At 41.2% G+C, this 22698-nt stretch overlaps 1 protein-coding gene across 14 annotated transcripts in view; it reads left to right on the forward strand.

The window, feature by feature from the left end:
- LOC134212544 (dual 3',5'-cyclic-AMP and -GMP phosphodiesterase 11-like) overlaps positions 1-22698 on the forward strand; it is a 390689-nt gene that overhangs the window by 282657 nt on the left and 85334 nt on the right. The window lies entirely within an intron of this gene.

Raw genomic sequence — 22698 nt, forward strand, 5'->3', positions numbered from 1 at the left:
CTCAACAGTGAAAACCGCGTCTTAATTAATCGTTTCAATAATTAGTAATCGAATTTAATCTATACCGTGGTTTTCTGGAGCTAATTGCATAACTCATCAACAGGCAACATTGCTGCTCGTGGTGCGAAAGATAGAACACACAAATTCAGGCTACTATGTTGCACTGCACATTTCAGTGATGCCCTCAAAGTAGTTTAACGATCATGACTAAAGATTCGCAACCTGTCTTAAAATCGATTACTAATTATTGGGACGATTAATCAACATGCGGTTTTCGTTCGGTGAAAGCTGTTGAGTATCCCTTTTAGCTATGTAGGTTTTCTTTTAACCTGCGCTTAATGGGGAAACGTTATTAACAGTATAATGAAAAAATAAATTTCCCCATACTAATTTGCATGCAAACTTGAAACGGCTTGTGCTAAATCAGTTTTAATCCAAATGAGCTCAAATTTTCAGAGGACCCTCAGAACATGGTAAAGAATCAGATGAGCACTGTGGAGCAAAATCAATTTTTTGAACCACCCTCCTGTGCATATTTGTTGTTTCTCGGCCAATCATTATTAGCAACTAAGATGAATACAGTTAATCAAGCTTAGCTCTTCGTTGACTATTTCCACAATATGTAAGGTACATTGAAGATTTGTAGGCATTTTTAGATCTTCGCATGAGTTATGCAAAAAAAATCCAGAATGGGTTGTGTTCGTCGAGCTGATTGTATATAAGACTGTGCTGTCGCTAACCGCAAGTCGAGCACATCTGTATATGGTAAAACAGTTATTTGACTTTGAAAACGTGAAATCCGAATTGCGTACGTAAAACCAATTTAATCAAAATTCCGCGGAAAAAAAATTAAAATTTCGTTTCATTTCGAAAAATTTCGAATCAAATGAACCTTGATTTCGTTTCGTTTCGAAGTTTCGAAAGTAAATTCATATTTCGTTTCGTTTCGATCCGAATCAACTTAGACATTTTAAATTTCGTTTCGTTTCGTTTCGTTAAGAAAAAGTGTGTTATCGCATACCCTTAGTGGTTATTGGTTATAGAGACCGAGAACACCACGGCGAGAAGGTTGAGTTAGCTAGGTGGGATAATCAGAAACATAGATCGGGAATCACCGGGGAAAGTGATGTGACTTATGTAACCTCTACTCTACTAATAATAACGCATTTCTCAATATAACATATAGGGTGTTCGAATACAAATGTTTGATCATTGTGTTTGTAAGCCCAATGTACATATTCTGTATTAGTATTGGTGTCATCGTTAGCGGTATATATACGCTAACGGATGTGTATTGTTGACATTCTGTCACTTGTTGTTTGTTTATTACGCGCGTTGAATATGGATTGGGGCATCGTAAATAGCCGTTTTTGAAGGTCAAAAGCATTGCAGCGTACTATAAAACTGAGATTTTTGGGACGATTGATGCACCCAGTGGCCTGGTGCTAAGACGGAGATGAGCCCTACGTGTTCCAATAGGATGATGACCCTTTATACACGGAAAATGCGATTTAAGGTCACTCCTGACGGAATTCAAGTTCCAAAGTGCTCGCGTTTTCGAGGGCACATTACTCGATTCAGAGGCGGTGCACAACTGTCATGTTTGTTTATTTAGCTTTGCTGCGTCGCAGCATACGTAAAATAATAGAAATGACAGCTGTGCGTTGCTTCCGTATCGAGATCTCAGGTATCGAGTGGTGTGCCCCCGAAAACGCGAGCACTTTTAAACTTGGATTCCGTCAGCAGTGACCTTAAGCCTAATATAGGGACAATTTCATCGACTTTTTGGACAAAACTTTGCGACCTCCTAGCTTCCCGGATTTGAACCCTCGTAACTTTCTTGCTTGGTCCTTTATTATGTTAAAGGGTGGTATGGACTTCTAAAGTACTGTGCAGATAGATAGGACAAGTAGCGGTCAAGGAATGATTCTGCTGCTAACATTTCTTAAGCAGTACGGAGCTGCTAAGGAAAACGAATGATTCGCTAATAGTAGGCGTATTGCAGTGAAGAAAACACAGGCTGACGTCTTTCCTTGCGGAATAATGCACTGATGCATTATTCCGCAAGTAAATTGACGTTTTGTTAAGTTTTCTCCATTCTGTTGTTTTTATTTGCGATTTGTTTCAGGTGTACTGCTTCTCCGACTGTTGTGTGCTTCAAGTGACCATGACGGAAGTAGCTGTTGCAAATGGCCATGTTCTTGGAAGCTACAAAATGAATTAGGGCGTTCTCATTCGTCTATCGAAGAGCGCTGAACTTTCTAACAATCGGTTTGAACTCCACTGGCTAATAAGTTGAATGTTCGGATATCTCATGATGCTTTTGATGGCATAGGTTGACCAGCAAACGTACTCGCGTTTTGAGCTGCGTATATAACAAGTTATCATTATCAGTGTTTCCGTAGTATGTTTGCATTATCGCTAATCATCACTAATGAAAACTGTTTCCAGCTCGTGTGTGTTGTCGCAGTTTAAATAAATGGTACGATTACCTTAACACGCTCGCCCCACTGTTCTCCTCCAACACACTTCCGGCAGCGATACCTTGTCGAATCCACATTCCTTCAGTACATCGGCAATTATGCTTTCGACTCGACGAAGATGTGGGATTTGCAAATGCACAAACCGAGCATCTAATCATCAGTTCTTAATCGTCGCTGTGGTTTTCACCGATAGTTCCAGTCCTTCCCTGCTTGGAATCGACTAGTTCCCATCAGGATTGAATACCTGACTGACAAGCACCTCGGAGATAAAGGGATAAAAGTTGCTTGGCAGAAAGCTAAAAACCATTCAATGTGATCTAGGTATTTTATTGTTTCAAGTATACAAAATACGAATGGTGCTCTTTGAGAATTTAAGAGGTGGAAAGAAACAATAAATATTAATACAAATAAAAACGAAAAACTCATCGAATACCGTTTTGAATATTCATGGAGTTTTCCTTTGAGGCTTTGTATTCGCTAGAGAAATCCATATTCGTGCTACTATTCCAACGTAGAGTAAGTTGCTATGCTTGAGTAAAGAATATATCGTAGCGTTTTTTCGGAAGCAGGCACATAAAAAATAGAATATTTATTTGAATTAATTAATAATGCCTCATTGTTATATGATTTTTAAGTTTTTACTAGTGACTTAAGTGTATGTAAGTTCATTTATAAGTCAGTATATATTCATGGGATTAAGGTTATTAGACATTGGGTATACCTACAGTAGGTTTTTAAGTCGTCGAATTGATTTGTCACACATCATTCATGATTTTCGATATTAAATAAATGAACTATAACTTTTATTATTAACACTAGGATTCATTTGTTCAGAAAACCGTTACTACTAAATTTTCGAATGGCTATATGATCTCAGTTATGTTTCAACCGACGTTCTCAATCTCTTTTAGCCATCTCTCCTTGCATCTCTCCTTGTTTCTATAAACTACCCGTTATTACAAAGGGAAATCCAAAAAGAATTTATCCAAAAATTCCTCCGAGGATTCAAAGCAGCAGTTCCTTCCATTTTTTTCAGGGATTTCTTCAAAATATCCTCCAGGAATTGCTTCAACAAATCTTTCGGGAACTTCTTTGGATAATCCAACATACACACCATCGTGAATTCCTCCTAAAAAAAGAATTTGCCGGATCAGTTTCTAGAGAAAACCTTGTATGAGGAAAATCAAAACGAATATCCGGAAGAATTTTTGAAGAAATTTGTAAAAGAATTATTTTAGTTATTTTAGTGGAAATTTCTGGAGGTTTTTTGTAGTATTTTTTCCGGAAGCTTCTTCCAGAAGTTCTTCCAAAGTTCCTTCAGGAATTCCTTCGGAAGTTTTTACAGGAATTCCTCCGGAAGTTCTTACAGGAATTCTTTTAGAAGTTCCTTCAACAATTCTTCTAGAAGTTCCTCCAGGAATTCTTCTGGAAGTTCTTTCAGGAATTCTTCTGGAAGTTCCTTCGAAATATCCTTCAGGGAATCCTCCGGAAATTCCTCCAAGAAATCCTCTGGAAGTTCTTCATTAATTCCTCCGGAAGTCCCTTCATAAATTTCTCTGGAAGTTCTTCACTAATTCCTCTGAAAGTACTTACAAAAACTTCTCCGAAAGTTCTTTCAAAAATTCTTCCGCGAGATCCTTTAGGAATTTTTCTGGAAGTTCCTACAGAAATTCCTCCGAAAGTTCTGTCAGTATTTTTTCACGAAAGTTACTTTAGGAATTAGTCTGGAAGTTTCTATCAGGAATGCTTCCAGAAGTTGCTTCAGGATTTCCTCCGGAATTTCTATCAGGAGTTCCTCCATGAATTCCACCGAAAATTCCTTCAGAAATTACTCTGGAATTCCATTCAGGAATTCCTCTGGAAGTTCCTTCAGGAATTCCTCTGAAAGATCCTCCAGAAATTTGAAAATACTTCTAAATTTCTCTGAAAGTTCTTACACGAATTCCTTTGGAAGATCCTTCATGAATTTCTCCGGAAGTCCTTTAGGGATTCTTTTAGAAGTTCCTTCAGAAATTCTTCTATCAGTTCATTCTGGAATTTCTTCGGAAGTTCCTTCAGGAATTGTTCCAGAAATTCCATCACGAAATCCTCCGGAAGATCTTTACTAATTCCTCCGAAAGTTCCTTCAGAAATTCCTTCGGAAGTTCTTAGAGGAATTCTTCCGGAAGTTTCTACAGGAAGGCAGAATTTCACCGGAAGTTCCTCTATGAATTCTTCCGGTAGTTCTTACACGAATTCCTCCGGAAGTTCCTTCAGGCATTCCTCCGAAAATTCCTTCAGGTACTCCTTCAGAAGCTCCATCAGGAATTCCTCCAGAAGTTTTTTCCAGGAATTCTTCTGGAAGTTCCTATAGGAGATCAGTAATTTTATGAGGAAGTTGCTTCAGGAATTCCAGCGGAAGTTTCTATCAGGAATACCTCCAGAAGCTCCTTCAAGATTTCCTCCGGAATTTTTATCAGGAATTCCTTCAGTAATTCCACCGAAACTTCATTCAGAAATTCCTCAGGGATCTATCTGGAAATTCCTTCGGGAATTCTTCTGGAAGTTCCTTCAAGATTTCCTCCATAAGTTCTTTTAAGAACATCTAAAGAAGATTCAAGAAGAAGAGCGAATTCCTCCAGATGTTCTTTCTTTCCTTCTAAAGATGCTTTACGAATTCCGCCGTTAGTTCTTCATGATTTTTTTCGGATGTTTCTTCAGAAATTCCTTCAAAAGTTCTTACAGGAATTCCTCCGGAAGTCAGGAATTTCTAAGAAAGTTGCTTCAGGAGTTCTTCTAAAAGTTCCTACAGGAGTTTCATCGAAAGTTCCTTTGGGAACTCCGGAAATTCTTTCAGGAATTCCTCCAGAAGTTCTTCATTAATTCCTCCGGAAGTTCCTTCAGAAATTCCTCCAGAAGTTTCTATCAGGAATTCCTCCAGAAGTCCCTTCAGGATTTCCTCCGGAATTTCCATCAGGGGTTCTTCCAGGAATTCTACTGATTTCCATCAGAAATTTCTCGGGAAGTTCCTTCAAGATTTCGTCCTTGAGTTCTTTCAAAAATTCCTCAAGAAGTTCCTTCACGAATTTCTCCGGAAGTTCCTTCATGAATTCCTCCGGAAGTTGTTACAGGAATTCCTCCGAAAGTTCCTCCGAAAGTTTCTCCGAAAGTTCCTCCGGAACTTCCTCCAGGGATTCCCACGGAAGTTTCTCCAGGAATTGATCCGGAAGTTTCTCCAGGAATTCCTCCGAAAGTTTCTCCGAAAGTTCCTCCGGAACTTCCTCCAGGGATTCCCACGGAAGTTCCTCCAGGAATTCCTCCGGAAGTTCCTCCAGGAATTCCTCCGGAAGTTCCTCCAGGAATTCCTCCGGAAGTTCCTCCAGGAATTCCTCCGGAAGTTCCTCCAGGAATTCCTCCGGAAGTTCCTCCAGGAATTCCTCCGGAAGTTCCTCCAGGAATTCCTCGGGAGTTCCACCAGGAATCCCTCGGCAGGTCCCCCAGGAATTCCTCGGAAGTTCCTCCAGGAATTCCTCCGGAAGTTCCTCCAGGAATTCCTCCGGAAGTTCCTCCAGGAATTCCTCCGGAAGTTCCTCCAGGAATTCCTCCGGAAGTTCCTCCAGGAATTCCTCCGGAAGTTCCTCCAGGAATTCCTCCGGAAGTTCCTCCAGGAATTCCTCCGGAAGTTCCTCCAGGAATTCCTCCGGAAGTTCCTCCAGGAATTCCTCCGGAAGTTCCTCCAGGAATTCCTCCGGAAGTTCCTCCAGGAATTCCTCCGGAAGTTCCTCCAGGAATTCCTCCGGAAGTTCCTCCAGGAATTCCTCCGGAAGTTCCTCCAGGAATTCCTCCGGAAGTTCCTCCAGGAATTCCTCCGGAAGTTCCTCCAGGAATTCCTCCGGAAGTTCCTCCAGGAATTCCTCCGGAAGTTCCTCCAGGAATTCCTCCGGAAGTTCCTCCAGGAATTCCTCCGGAAGTTCCTCCAGGAATTCCTCCGGAAGTTTCTCCAGGAATTCCTCCGGAAGTTTCTCCAGGAATTCCTCCGGAAGTTCCTCCAGGAATTCCTCCGGAAGTTCCTCCAGGAATTCCTCCGGAAGTTCCTCCAGGAATTCCTCCGGAAGTTCCTCCAGGAATTCCTCCGGAAGTTCCTCCAGGAATTCCTCCGGAAGTTCCTCCAGGAATTCCTCCGGAAGTTCCTCCAGGAATTCCTCCGGAAGTTTCTCCAGGAATGCCTCCGGAAGTTCCTCCAGAAATTCCTCCGGAAGTTCCTCCCGGAGCAATTCCTTGAGTAATTCCCGGAACAATTCCTGGAGGAATTACCGGAGACCTGGAGGAATTCCTGAAACAATTTCCGGAGAAATTTTTAGGAAATTTTCGAAGGAATTCCTGGAGGAAATCCCGGAAGAATTCCTGAAAGAATTCTGAAGAAATTCCGCAGGAATTCCCAAAGAAATTTTCGAAGGAATTCCCGGAGGAATTATCAAAGGAATGGATTGAGGTTTCGTGCAGAAATTCCTCTGGGAATTACCCTGGAGTTCCTCAGGGAATTTATCCGGGAATTCCTCCAGAAATTCCTTCGAGAGTTCCTCCAGGAATTCCTTCGGGAATACGGGAATCCTCCAGGAATACCTCCGAGAATTCCTCGAAGAATTCTTTCAGGAATTCTCCCAAGAATTCCTCCAGGAATCCCTCCAGGAATCCCTCCAAGAATTCCTCCAAGAATTGTTCCAGGAATTCCTCCGGATCTACTTCCAAGAATATCTCCAAGAATATAATCTTCTGGGTCTTCCTCCAGAAATTCTTGGGAAATTCCTGGAGGATTTTTTAGAGGACTAATTGATTGGAGGAATTCTTTGAGGGGTTCCGGTAGAAGTTTTCGGAGGAATTTTTGGAGAATTCCTTCGAGAATTTCCTAGAAATTCCTCCGGAAATTGTTTCAGGAATTCCTCCAGAAGTTTTCGCGGGATTTTCACCTGGAATTCCTCCGGGACTTCTTTAATCCAATCCTCTGGAAATTACTCCATGAATTTTTTCAAGAATGTATTCAGATAGGAGGAATTCTCGGAGGAATTCCAGGAGGAATTCCCGAACAAATACCCGATGGAATTCTTGGAGGAATTCCCGAGGACAAATTCGGAGGTATTCCCGGAGGAGTTTTCGGAGGAATTCCCGGAGCAATTTCTGGAGGTATTCCCGGAGCAATTCCCAGAGAAATTTTCCTCGGGGAAATCCTCAATTAACTCCACTGGAAATGTTTTCTCCTTCAGGAATTCCTTCGAGAATTCCTCCGGAAATTCCTTTGAGAATTCCTCCAGGAAATCCTTCGGGAATACCTCCGGGAATTCTTCCGGGAATACCTCCAAAAAATCCTCCGGAAATACATCCGGGAAATCCTCCGGAAACTTCTCCGGGAATTCCCACAGGCATTCTCATAGGAATTCCCGGAGGAATTGCCGGAGGAATTCCCGGAAGAATTCCCGGTAGAATTCCAGGAAGAATTCCCAGAGGAATTCCAGGAGGAATTCCCAGAGGAATTCCCAGAGGAATTCCCAGATGAATTCCCGGAGGAATTCACGGAGGAATTCCCGGAGGAATTCCCGGAGGAATTCCCGGAGGAATTCCCGGAGGAATTCCCTGAGGAATTCCCGGAGGAATTCCCGGAAGAATTCCCGGAGGAATTCCCGGAAGAATTCCCGGAGGAATTCCCGGAGGAATTCCCGGAGGAATTCCCAGAGGAATTCCCGGAGGAATTCCCAGAGGAATTCCCGGAGGAATTCCCAGAGGAATTCCCGGAAGAATTCCCAGAGGAATTCCCGGTGGAATTCCCGGAGGAATTCCCAGAGGAATACCCAGAGGAATTCCTGTAGGAATTCCTGGAGGAATTCCTGGAGGAATTCCCAGAGGAATTCCCGGAGAAATTACCAGAGGAATTCCCAAAGGAATTCCCAGAGGAATTCCCGGAGCAATTCCCAGAGGAATTCCCAGAGGAATTCCCGGAGCAATTCCCAGAGGAATTCCCGGAGCAATTCCCAGAGGAATTCCCGGAGCAAGTGCCAGAGGAATTCCCGGAGCAATTCCCAGAGGATTTCCCGGAGCAACTCCCAGAGGAATTCCCGCAGGAATTCCTTGAGTAATTCCCGGAGCAATTCCTTGAGTAATTCCCGGAACAATTCCTGGAGGAATTACCGGAGGATTTGCCGGAGGAATTTTTCTCAGAGAATTCCTCCAAGTATTTCTCCAGATTTCCTCCAAGAATTCCTCCAATAATTCCTCTTGGAATTCCTGAAGGAATTCTTGGGAAATTCCTGGAGGAATTTTCAGAGGAGTAATTGGAGGAATTCTTGAAAGGATTCCTGTAGAAATTCTTGGAGGAATTCTTCGAGGAATTCTCGGAGAAATTCCTGGAGAATTTCTAAGAGGAATTCCCTGGGAAATTCCTGTTGGAATTCTCGGAGGAATTCCGAAAGGAATTATCGGAGAAATTCCTGGAGGAAGTCCCGGAGTAATTTCTGGAATCCTGAAGGAATTCCTCCGGGATTTTCTTCGGGAACTCCTCCAGAAATTCCTCCAGGAATTCCTCCAGGAAATTATGAAGAAATTCTTGGAGAAAATTGCTGACGAAATTCCCGGAGGTATTCCAGGAGGAGTTCCTGCAGGAATTCTTATAGGAATTCTTGGAGGAATTCCCGGGTGAATTCCAAGAGGAATTCCCAGAAGAATTTCCGAAGGAATTCCCGGAGGAATTTTCGTGGGAAACGCTGAAAAAAATTCTAGATAAAATTTCTTAGAAACTGCCGCAGTAACTTCGGGACGAATTTTAAGAAAAATTACTACAGTATTCCCAGGAAGATTTCCTGAAGACATTATTGAAAGAATTCTTTGAGTTTCTTTTCGGAGGATTTGATTATGGGAGTGCTGGGGGAACTTCAGCAGGAAATCTCGGAAAAACTCCTAGAGGTATTCCTGGAGGAATTCCCGATCGTATACCCGGAAGAATTCCCGTAGGTATTTCCGGAGAAATTTCCAGAAAAATTCCCGGAGGTATTCCCGAAGGTTTTCCCGGAGGAATTCCCGGAGGAATTCGTGGAAAAATTCCCGAAGCAATTGACGGAGGAATTTTTCTAAGAAAATTCCTCCAAGAATTTCTCCAGAATTCCTCCAAGCAGTTCTCCAATAATTCCTCTGGAAATTCTTCCAGGAATTCTTGGGAAATTCCTGGAGGAATTCTCAGAGGAGTGATTGGAGGAATTCTTGGAGGGGTTCCTGTAGAAATTTTCGGAGGAATTCCTTGAGGAATTCCTGTAGAAATGCTAAGAGGAATTCCTTGGGAAATTCCTGGAGGAATTCTCGGAGGAATTATTGAAGGAATTCTGGGGAAATTCTTGGAAGAATTTCCTGAGAAAAATTCCTCCTCGCTCCTGGAATACCTTCGAAAATTCCTCCGGGAATACCTCCGGGAATTCCTCCGAGAATACCTCAGGGAATTCTTCCGGAAATTCCTCCGGGCGTTCTGCCGCAAACACCTTGGAGAATTCCTCCAGTAATTCCTCTCGGGAATTACTCCAGGAATTCATCCGGTAATTACTCCAGGAGGAATTCAAGGAGTAATTCCCTGAGGAATTCCCGAAAAAAATCCTGAAGAAATTTCCGAAGGAGAAAAAAATTCCAGAGGAGTTATTGAAGGAATTTTTAAAGGAGTTCTGTAGTAGGAATTCCTCCAAGAGTTTTTTCCGGGATTTCCTCCTGGAATTCCTCCAGGACCTTCTTAATCAAATCCTCCAAAAATAACTCCAAGAATTCTTTCAAGAGTGTCTTCAGGAAGTCTTCCTTTCGGAAATTCGTCCCGAATTCTTTCGGAAATTCGAAATTTCTCAAAAAAAAAAAAGAATTCTCGAAGGAATTCTTGAAGGAATTTCTGGAGGAATTCCCGAAGAAATTTCCAGAGGAATTCCCAAAGGAATTCCCGGAGGAGTTTCCGGAAAATTCAAGGAAGAATTTTCGGACGAATTCGCGGAGCAATTCCCGGAAGTATTCCCGGAAGTATTCCCGGAGGTATTCCCGGAGGAATTCGCGAAGGAATACCCAGAGGAATTCGCGGAGGAATTCCCGGAGGAATTCTCGAAGCAATTCCCGGAGAATTTTTTCTCAGAATTCATCCAAATATTTCTCCGAAATTCCTCTAAGAATTCCTGGAATTTCCGGAGAAATTCCAGAAAGTATTTCTGAAGGAATTCCCGAAGGAATTCACGGAGGAATTCCCGAAGGAATTCCCGGAGGAATTCCCGAAGAAATTCCCGAAGGATTTTCCGGAGGAATTTCCGAAGGATTTTCGGAGGAATTCTCGAAGGATTTTCCTGACGAATTCCCGAAACCTTAATCCATTCCTTCGAGAATTCCTCCGGGAATTCCTTCGAGAATTTCTTCGGAAATTCCTGCGGGCATTTTTTTCGGTAATTTCGCCGGGAATTCTTCCAGACTTCCTCCTGGAATTCCTTCGAGATTTCTTCCTTCGAGAATTTCCTGAAAAATCCTCCGGAAATTTGTTTCAGAAATTCCTCTAGGAGTTTTTCCGGGATTTCTTCTTGTGGTTCCTCCAGCACTTCCTTAATCAAATCCTCCGAAAATAACTCTAGGAATTCTTTCAATAATGCCTTCTGGAAGTCTTCCTGGAAATACGGAAGGAATTCATTTTTCCAGGATCTCCTCCGGGAATTCCTCCAGGAATTTCTCTAGGAACTCCTCCGGGAACTCCTCTAGGATTTTTTTTCGGGAATTCCTCCTGGAATACCTCCAGGAATTCCTCTAAGAATTCAGTCAGGAATTCCTCCGGGAATTCCTCCGAGAATTTCTACAGGAATTCCTCCGGGATTTCCTTCTGGAATTCCTTCTGGAATTCCTCCAGGAATTTTCCAGAAAAATTTTATTAAAATTCCTCCAGGAAAACCTTCAAGAATTCCTCCAATAATTTCTACAGAAATTCCTCCAAGAATTCCTCCGTGATTTCCTCCATGAATTCCTCCAGAAATTCCTCCTATATTTTTCCCAGGAATTCTACCAATACTCTCCCCAAGAATTCTTCCAAGTATTCCTCCGGGAATTCCTTCAGGAATGTCTCCAGGAATTCCTTCGGGAATACCTCGAGGAGATCCTCCGAGTATACCTCGAAGAATTCCTCCAGGATTACCTCCGGGAATTCCTTCAGCAATTTCTCCAGCAATATCTCCAGGAATTCCTTCAGCAATTTCTCCAGCAATATCTCCAGGAATTCCTTCAGGAATTTCTCCAGAAATATCCCAAGGAATTCCTTCGGGAATTCTTCCTGGGGGTATTCCTGGAGGAATTTTCAGGGGGATTTCCGAAAGAATTCCTGGGGAAGCTACTGGATGAATTTGATGGGGAACTCCTGGTGGAATTCCCAGAGGAATTTTTAGGAGAATTTCCAGAGAAAATTCTCGGAGGAAGAACTTCTCCACTAATTGCCCCCGGGATTCTTCCACTAATTGCTCCGGGAGTTCTCCCAGAAATAGTTCTACTAATGGCTTCAGGAATTCCTCCATCAATTGCTTCAGGAATTTCTCCAGGAACTCCTTAAGGGCTTGTTCCAATAATTGCTCCGGAAATTCTTTCAAAAGTTAAGCCGGGAATTACTCTTGGCATTTCTGCGGGAATTTCTCCAACAATTCCTTCAGGAATTTCTTCAGAAATTCCGTCACTAATTGCCTCAAGAAATTCTCTCTTCGTTCAAGGACTCATCCACTAATTCCTCCAGAAATTTTTCCACTTATTGCTTCAGGAATTTATCCAGCACTGCTATCTGGACTTCCTTCATGATTTTCTCCAGGAATTTCTCCAGGGTTTCTTTAAGGAGCTCCTCCAGGAATAGGTCTACTAATTGCTTCAGGAAATTCTCCACTAATTCCCTCAAGAAATCCTCCAGCACTTCTCTAGGAGTTCCTCCAGGAACTCCTCAGGAATTAATCCAGACATTCTTTCCGAAATTCCTCCAGGAACACTTGCAGGACTTTCTCCAGGAATGCCACCAGGAAGTTTCGCGATCATGTCGCCAGAAATTATTTCCGAATTGTCTTCGGGAATATTTCCAAAAATTCCTCCAGGAATTCCCTCTAAAATTAACCTAATCTAAAATCTCTCCCAGAAGTTTATCCGGAAGCTCAACGACTACATTGGCATATGGGACAAACTGAAAGGTTTTTGCCTTTCTCGTATACTAAGTATACGTAAAGGCTATATGTTCACTCCAAAAACAAACTTTTTATAGAAGGCTCGGAGACCCATAGTGTTATATACCAATCGACTCAGCTCGACGAATTGAGGTGATGTCTGTGTGTGTGTGTGCGTGTGTGTGTGTGTGTGTATGTGCGCACCAAAAGAGCAAAAAGTTTAGCTCACTTTTTTTGCACTTACCCTCAACAAATTTACTCGCAACAGGTTGCATTCGTCGCAGTATACTGCCCCATTGTTTCCTATTGAAAATTGGCCGGATCGGACTATGGGCTTGGAAGTTATGGCCAAAATACTTTTCCTCATAAAAAAGCGCGTAAAAAAGTCTAGCTCACTTTTAATGCACTTACCCTAAACGGATTCCCTCACAACAGGCTGCATTCGACGCAGTATACTGCCCCATTCTTTCCTATTGAAAATTGGACGGATCGGACAATAGGCTTGGTAGTTATGGCCAAAATACTATTTTTCGCATTCGACGCAGTATCTTTCTCCATTGTTTCCTATTGAAAATTGGACGGATCGGACAATGGGTTTGGTAGTTATGGCCAAAATACTTTTTCTCATAAAAAAGCGCGTAAAAAAGTCTAGCTCATTTTTAATGCACTTACCCTGAACGGATTCCCTCACAACAGGCTGCATTCGACGCAGTATACTGCCCCATTCTTTCCTATTGAAAATTGGACGGATCGGACAATAGGCTTGGTAGTTATGGCCAAAATACTATTTTTTACCGCACGAGAAAGGCATCATCACCGCTAGGTGGATTAATCTGGGTTTTTTTTAAATTTTCTAATTAAATAAATTTTCATATTGAACAGTCACAATAAGAATGAGAAATATGACAATAACAGGTTCAAATATGAAAATGACTAAAATCCGTGTTGAACTGATATGCGATCGTAGGCGATGTTCATCAATAGATGATTGCGGTAGCCATAGCGTGGACTCAATTTTTACATTTGGGTCTGAGAAGTTGGAGGCATAATTGAGTCAAATAAAAAAAACCGGAGTGAGTTTGTCAATTCGATAGATATGGTAAGAAAGCATTGCTCGAACTAGAGAAGTCAGTAAAATCCAACTTTGGAGTGGGCTGGTCGATGGTCGTCTTTGGATCCAGGCTCGTCAAGAAATAAAAACCAAACTGTTTAGTGGATCAATCCACTAAATTTGTTTATTATGTTTATTTGAGTTTAAGTTGCCATCGCTGCTGTAAAACAGTGTAGTACCAGGAGTCACTCTATGAACTGCCGATAGCCGATAAGGGAACGGAAATGAAGCCGGGACGAACGGCCTTACCTCAAATAGAGGTAAAAGGATACAAAATCTGCAAAAAGAATCAGATTAAAACGCAGCAGAATATCGCAGTAATGGCAGCCCCAGAAGCTGACGACCGGCGGCACTGCCTTTACAAAGATGATTTCCACAATGCCTATCAATCTATCGAATCTATTCCATTCACCGATGGGCAAAACGGAAATTATTCACAAAGTCGATTGCGAATAAAGCAGTTTTCAGGCATCATGAGGCTTGGTACTGTATTTGCTCCGCTTGACTCGCAACACCACCAAATCGACTAACGAATGAAAACAGAAAATATTTTGTTTTTCGCCTACTGTTTTCAATTGTTAAAATTCCTTTGGTAATAACGCGAAATTTTCCTTGACCGTTTTCCTTGAGAACTGCATACTAGGCTTAAAGCTGTACGAATACAACGTCAGTAACTTGGACCAGATCAAGACGTAATTCTCAAATCTGGAACGAAATGCCCATGCAGAAGGTACGTGCCGCTTGCGTTGGGTTTTAGAAACGTTTGAAGCTCGTGAAGAAGTGCAAAATAGAGGTCACTCCAAAAGAAATGTTACAAACGTTCCTTATAAACAATATGTAGGAATAATAACAAGCGGTTCAATTTACCGCTAGATTCAAATTTTCCACGAGGGAAATGAAACATTTCGCATACTTAAAATCGAATATGATTTCACTGTCTCCCCAACATAACATCTCCCTGACATAAACGTACGTCTGATTACTGCTACTTACGTCCAATAGTTTCGAGTGCACGAGAACGTATGTCTGACTATTGCGACAACGTCTGCATATCGCTACCAGACAATGTTCCTAATGGTCATAAATAGCCGTGCATGGACCGAAAACGAATCCAGTTTATAAACGGATGTAGATGGATAAGAACGCCAGAGGAAGAAGGACCATTCAGCAGCAACAGGACTTCCGATGAAATGGAACCGGGAAAAGGACAGGACATTTTGGTGATCGTACGATCGTTCCGCGTACTAAATAACACTAAATGTTTATCCATGGCAAGGGTAAACAATCAATCGCACAAAGTGGGCGATTATCCCACCTAGTTAACTCAACCTTCTCGCCGTGGTGTTCTCGGTCTCTAGTAGCAACAATAACCACACACTAACATTCCCTTCCTCTCCCAACTGACTGTAAGGACTTCGCCGGCGCCGTTATTGATCAACATTTGGGAGCAGCTGAAACGTGCTCTTCGAGAATAGACAGTAAACCTCAACCACTATTCACGTGGATCCAAGGGCAATTTGCACTAGCTCTGATCAATAACGGAATAGCAAAACGTTTGGAAATCTAAAAAGTGTTTTAAAAAAAGTTTGAAATATTTTTTTTATACCATATTTACTTTTGATGTGACACCGAAAACGCCGTGTACAACACCAGCAATATGCATGGCAGGGAAAATTATTAGTTTAGTTTAGATTGACTGTACATATCAATAATTGCTACGTGATTGACCAGAACTGGAGCAAAATGCACTTCGATCCAATTGGTTCGGATTTACCATCTATTCTCTTACGAGAATACCTCTGCATCTCCAAAATAACCACGGGATGGAAGTTGTATTAGTAGGCAGGGGTTATCAGTAACATAGATCGGGATTCACCATGGAAAGTGATAAGACCTATGTAACTTCTATACAACAGTATTAGCATTTCCTTATCTCGTTCAATTGTTCATCCTTCACGAGATTAAATAATCAATCGCTCAAAGTGAAAATAGTTAATGTTACTGTAGCTTTGGTTCAATACACTTCTACCTGCCTGGATACCTGGTTGGTTATAGCGTTGATACACCTATGCCTGGCATATTGTAGAGCTCCATAATCGTCGGTCTTGGGCTATGTTCCTCCAGTTTCCCCGAACGTTCAGGGTCCCCAGGTCCGATTCCACTGCGTGCAGGCAGCGTGTTCGTGGCCTTCCACGAAGTCGCCGACCCATATCTGGTTCTCTGTTGAATATTGTTTTCGCTATTCTTTCTTCTGACATTTGCACTAAATGACCAGCCCACTGAAGTCTGCCGTATTTTATACCATTCACAATATTTTCTTCTTTGTATACTTGATACAGCTCATGATTCTTGTGTCTGGCCACACACTATTTTCTAGTTTCCCTCCGAGAATTCTACAGCACTTTTTGCTCGAAAATTCTGAAAGCTCTCCGGTCTGCCTCTTTTATCGTTCATGCTTCAGGTCCATAAAGGGCCACTGGTAGAATCAGAGTTTTGCATATGCATATTTCGTTTCCGTCTGGATGCTGCGGGACCTAAGCTGGTTTTGTAATCCGTAAAGGCCCTATTTGCAGCAGCAATACGTCTTATCACTTCACGGGAAAGGCCATTGTCACTTGTCACAAACGTTCCAATGTAAACAAATTCTTCAACAACTTCAAACACATACTCATCAAGCACTACCTCAGCACCAACACCACTAGGTCTTCCTTTACCTCTACCTGCCACCATGTAGAGTTAATGATTAAGCCTATCCTCGCCGTCTCCCTCTTCAGTGGGACAAAAGCCTTCACTACTGCTCTGCGATCGATTCCAATGAGGTCGATGTCGTCCGCAAATCCTAGACAGTGCCGCAAATCCTATGCGACAGTGTGATGATAGTGCCGTTACTCTGCACGCCAGATCTCCTAATAGTGCCCTCGAGTGCAATGTTGAACAATAAATTCGCCCTACTTCAATCTGTCTAAGGTCAAAAACGAGGTTGACACTTCGTCAGCAATCCGAATACTTGATTTCGAGCCATCAAGCGTTGCACGTATCAGTCTAATAAGTTTCGCCGGAAAACCATGTACGGACATTATCTGCCACAGCTCATTTCTTTTCATTGAATTGTACGCTGCGTTGAAATTAAAGAACAGATGGTGAGTCTGCAAGTCTCCCGGAATTTATCAAGGATCATCCGCAGGCTAAACATCTGATCTTCTGTGATTGGCACACTCTAGTCTGTGTTCCTTCTTATAGATTGGGCATATGAGGACATCCAACCAGCCGGCAGGCAGTTCTTCATCCTCCCATATTTTCTGGATAATATGGTGGATTGATTGATGCAGCTGCTCACTCCCGTGCTTGAGAAGCTCGAGCGGGATCTCGTCCTTCTCGGCAGCTTTACCGTTTTCAGCTCGTTTAGAACCTTCTTAACCTCGTGCAGCGTTGGTGGTTCCACAGCTTGACCGTCGCCGACTATGTCCACCATGCTCCCTAATACACCTTCATCTTCGAAGTGCTCCTTCCACCTGGCTACCACCATAGTTTTGTCTGTCAGCAAATTCCCCTCTCGGTCATTGCACATGGCGGGCACTGGCGCAGTCTTATGCCGCGCGCCATTGACAGTTGCGTAAAATCTCCGCATCTCGTTTCTATCCATGTAAGAGCTACAAATAAAGGAAAAATACTCACTTGGGCGTTGAAATCCTCGGCGATAGCCATTGAAGTCCTCGCAGCTTTCGATAAAAGTTTTCGTTCTTCATCCTGAATCACAGCACATTGAAAACTCAATGTATATAACCAGTCCTGTAATAGTGGTGGGTCTCGGTTAGTCGACGACTAACAAGCTGTTCTGGTATGATTTTATTGTTCAATACCTTACATTTTGTCAAAAATACTTTTCTAGTTATTTTTCTTGAATTTAAGGAAAGAAAAGAAGCAAAGAATATACTGAGTCCACCCTCGTGCCCTCGGGCGAGTGCTCAAACTACTATGAACGCCTCAAATTAGCCATATTGGTGCATATTGTATTTAATTTGCTACTGTGTCCGCCCTCATAGACGCAGGCGAGCGTTCAACCTACTTCTCACACCTCAGATCAACATAGAGACTGTGAAGATAGTATCGAATATTCTATTTTGTAAACCCTTCATAATACAAAATATAATTTGGTTTTTGAATCTTGGGTTGAGTAATTACTTCAAAAACTTAAGAGCGAATAAAAATACTCAAACTAGAGAATGAAAACCAAAAAACCTTGACAGAAAATTCAAGCGTAAAGCGTTCTCGGCAAAGCCTACTCTTTGATCAATTCGGCCGGACAGTGTTCTAGGCATGGCAGGGAAAATTATTTGAGATAAACATAAATAAATATTACGGAGAAAAGGAAAAATTTGGATAGATCCGCGGAAATAACGCGCAATGAGCGATTCCCGCAAGGAGGAAATGTAACAAAGACATAATTATTCTAACATTATTCTACCAAATAACCTTCAAATTAAAAAAAGCCCTAAAACACAGTTAAGAGACAGTGTCACTAGTTCATCTTTTTTTCCCTCCTGTCGATCCACATAGTTCGTAGTTCTTATTCCTATGACGATAGGGCATGCTTACCGGACTGACGTAGTATATTGAGCTATTATATGAGAAAACTATATTTAAAAGTAGAAGGAATTGAGTTAATGCTTAGCATAATGACTTCCAAAGTGGGTCAACTTTGTGTAGTTATAACACTGAATGGCACATTGAAAGTAAACATCGTTACGTTGGGCAAAGCTGTCTATGATCATTTACTAGGAAAATATCCGCTCAATGCGGTTTGGATTTTCCACTAATCCAAATTTTTCTTGCAATGCGTAATATTACAAGGCAGAGAAGTTTTCCGCGCATTTTCTTACACACGCAAGAAATATGGATTATGTTAGAAAGGTTTTCGCGTTCCTGTTTATCAGTTTTGAGTACTATCAATTGAAATTAAGAATATTAATAGATAGAACTTTAGCAGCGGCGCCGAAAAAATCACCCTTCTCTTTTTCTATCGATTCTAGTGTGTATATCTTAGTAATGGAGAGCAAATAACAATAAGAAAGTCTGATCAAATATGAAAAGGAAAGGGTTTTGCTCTTGCATGTGGAATAGATGCGACAAGAGTGCTCATCAAAGCCGTCATCAGTAGTGCAGGTACAATCGAAAGATCTTACCAAATTTGTGTTCATCGCTCATACCTGGTCAGCTAGAATTTAAGCACAGCCAAACGAGCTTCCCGCGAAGAAATATAGATTCGGACACGTCGATCTTCATCGGCACCAGTGTAAGGGATGACTATATGACACTAGCAATGCTTTCACTATTTTGTTAGTCTTCGGACTTTGGTATTGTTTTTATGTCTTTAGTAAGAAGATTTTCAGCCCTAGGCTGGCTCATTTCTGGCTTCGGGATTTATTTAGATAAAATAAATTAAAATGACGGAAGCGAAAAATGTTACGCCTTCTCACCAGCGCAGCACACTTCGATTGTCTCTGGGAAAATTCTTTGGAAAATCTTTAGAAAACTCGAATATCTATAGAAGATTTCTTTTGGAAAACGTCCCGAAACTTTTTGAGAGAATCTTTTTAATTCAATCGAAAAACTCTACGTAATTTCTTTGGAAAACTCTTTAGAATTTTCTAAGAAATATTTTGAAATTTTATTGGATAAACGCTTCGGAATTCCCTCAATAAACACTTCAAAAATCCTTCAGAAAACTCGATGTAGTTTCCTCGGGGAATGCTTTGAAGTTTCCTTGGGAAATGCTTCGAAGTTTCCTCAGGAAACTGCTAGGAATTTCTTCAGGAAATTCGTTGAAGTCTTCCAGTATACGCCTGCGAGTTTCCTTGAAAAACGCTTCGGAGTTTCTAAGGAAAACTCTTTGTAACTTCCTCGGGAAACTCTTTCGAATTTCTTGGGGAAACTCTTCAAAATTTGTCCAAAAATTGCGTCAATAAATATATATGGATTATATCAATTAATAATAAAATGTATGTCCTTCATTCAGAGAAAAAAAATCTAATCCGTGATATGAAATGTTTAAAAATTGAAGCCTTAAATAGCAACATGATTCAAGATGGACTTTTAGGAGTTTCCACGAGCTGTTCACTGCTCATTAATTCATAAGACTCGTACGTTTGCTTGATTTCCTATCTGCATGGGGCTGTTATGCATTTATGGGCAGTTTATATCTATGAAACATAATAATAAAACTATTTTGGATGCATCATATTTGCCTTAGTCACGTACTTAATGTATTTCAATATCCGATGCAATGTGCCACATATGTGCAACTAAACCAGCATTTATTCGAAAAAAAAATGTGCCCGTATCATCCACCATTGAAAATAAATTCCAGTTTCTATGACACCATTATTGATGATCATCATCCCTGTAGCACACGATGATGACGGTGGCGAAGAAAAAAAAAACATGAGCGAACACCCGTGAAATTTCAATCTGATCCAGCCAGAATCCCGGTGCGGTATAGTAGTGTCAGGTCATCGCCTGCGGAGATTTCCTCCACCCACTTTTAGTAGCCTTGTTGATTGGAAAAGTTTTTCCCGAATGATGATAACTCTCGAAAGCGCTGCCGTTCGTTGATGCTTCTCGCTTGTACTCGCGCAGACAACGACGCCGCGTTGTCATTCTTTACCGAAATGATCCCGAATAGGCAAAAACGGTTCCTAATAGTTTGATGATGGGTCAAATTAAACAAACGAATGGGGAAACGGAGCAAAGTGTAATGTCTTATGATTTAGACGAAACCCAAAAATTATCGCTAAAATAATTTAGGTGCAAGTGTGACATCTTTTGATTTCAAACTTTTTATTTTCACTTTTAAATGTTCAAGACGATAGGACTGTTATATCAGACATACCTATTTGGTAATCATAATTTGGTAATCACAATTTAAGTTTTGTTCGGGTTATCGCCTCACGTCGTACGTTTTCACTGACCCAATAGCATCCGCTGTCGATAGCGGTTGGTTCAAGTTGAAATTTGTTTAGCGTGCCGTGGTCTACGCGGGACACGATTAAGGGGTTTAATGGCATTATGGGAACATATTGAATTGAAGTTGTTAAGCTATGTGTATTCAATATCGGTTGCTGAATCTTGAAGAGATTAATAAGCTTATAGAGCAAATGAAGTTTGTGTAGCTATTTAGGCGTAAGCTTCAGAATGGAATATCGAAAGTTTTCCAATTAAACGTTCGTAATGACATAAATGGATGCTATAGTAAGAAGGAGTGGATAATGAATGGAGTTATTTGAAATGTGCAGAATATTGCCATTTCTGTTCGGTGACCAATTCAGAGATATAGAATAATAATGAAGAATAAGAATAAGAATAAGATGAACTATTCTAAATTTGCAAAACAAATTATCAACCAAAAAGGTATGAGCGGACGTACGTAACAAGTTTCCGACCTCTGGGTCGAAACAATGTTGAGTAATTCCGCCAACGAAATTCATTTTCCGTTTCACTAGTTTTCGATCTGTTAATGAAAAGTATGACTTCTTCATGGCCACACACAGAGCCATAAAGTTGCTGGTTTATTCGCACGGACTTTTCTTTTCGTGCACCAGAACGACCAGTTCCTGTGAAACGCTGGTGGAGTCCTTTTTTCGATTTTGCTCAACTCGTGTTCACCATAAATCATTGCAATTAGTTGCGACATGGTGTAACTGCTGGTAGCTACCATACAATATACGTAATTGCCATAGCCGTCGTCATGCTACTGCACTGTAGGAGCTCCTGGGTGTAAGAAATGGTAACAGAAAATTAACTTTTTTTACTTGTGGCTTGAGATCAATTTTGTCATTATATGTTGGAATTGAATAGCATTTAATAGCTGGAGTAACTGATGAAAGTACAAGTTAAAAGCTATTATACGTATTTATATAGATTTTTTTTTCACAGAGTCGTTGTCCAGCACTCTTGCTGAAAAATTTAGTTCCATCTTCGTCTGTTTTTATGCGATGTCCCTTCAATTTCCCCGAACGTTTAGGGTACCGATTTCTACTGCTTGCTTGATGAATATTGCTCTCGTCATTCTTTATTCCGTTATTCACACTACAGAGGTGACCAGCTTACTGAAGTCTGTTATGTGCTATACTATTCACAATATTCCCTTGTTTCAACTTATCGAAAACTTTTCGGTCTGCCACTTTTGAGGACCGCACTTCATCTACATATGGTATGGTTTAGTGGCATAGTTTTCGAACTAAAGCTCACTCATGCTGTGCATTTTCACAACGAGTTTTCAAACATTGTAATTCATGTTCATGTCGTGTAGTCAAAACACGGAAATAAACTTTAATTGAACTGATTCACTCTGTGTTTCTTAACCGTTACCTAACTCCATATTATCGTGAGTCCATTATGATCATTAGTCCGGCATCTGATGAGGGCTTGGTGTAGGAACTGGAAATCTAACACATGACCCTCCGCTTATAAGGTGAACTTGTAGTCAGCTGCTCAACTGGACCCCCCATATGATTATTTTACATTTACTTCAGATTACAAACTCTCTTTATATCTAAAACCTGCTACATAAATCTTTACCATAGTTTTTCATAATCGATTTCTTTAAACATTTTTGCATTATCTACAATTACATCACGATTTAAGGATAATTTATCCTTCACAATGATGAAAGAATGCTTTTCTGTGACCTACCAACTCTCCCCAGATTAAGATTCCTTCTGTTCGCATGTCAATAACATAATAGCAAAATAAACCCCAAAATAGATCCAATCAAGTGGATACACGATAAGATGCTTCCTACTTTGTATCCAGCAAATTCGTTGAAAGCTATGAAAGCTGATGAACGGACTGCTCAAAGCAGATCGAAAGATACGAGAACGGAAAGTTTTATATTTCATCTGAAATTAATTCGCCTGAAGATCAAACGTCAAAATTAATCAGAATTGACGTT

The sequence above is a fragment of the Armigeres subalbatus genome, chromosome 2 (assembly GCF_024139115.2).
Source record: "Armigeres subalbatus isolate Guangzhou_Male chromosome 2, GZ_Asu_2, whole genome shotgun sequence".
Lineage (NCBI taxonomy): Eukaryota > Metazoa > Arthropoda > Insecta > Diptera > Culicidae > Armigeres > Armigeres subalbatus.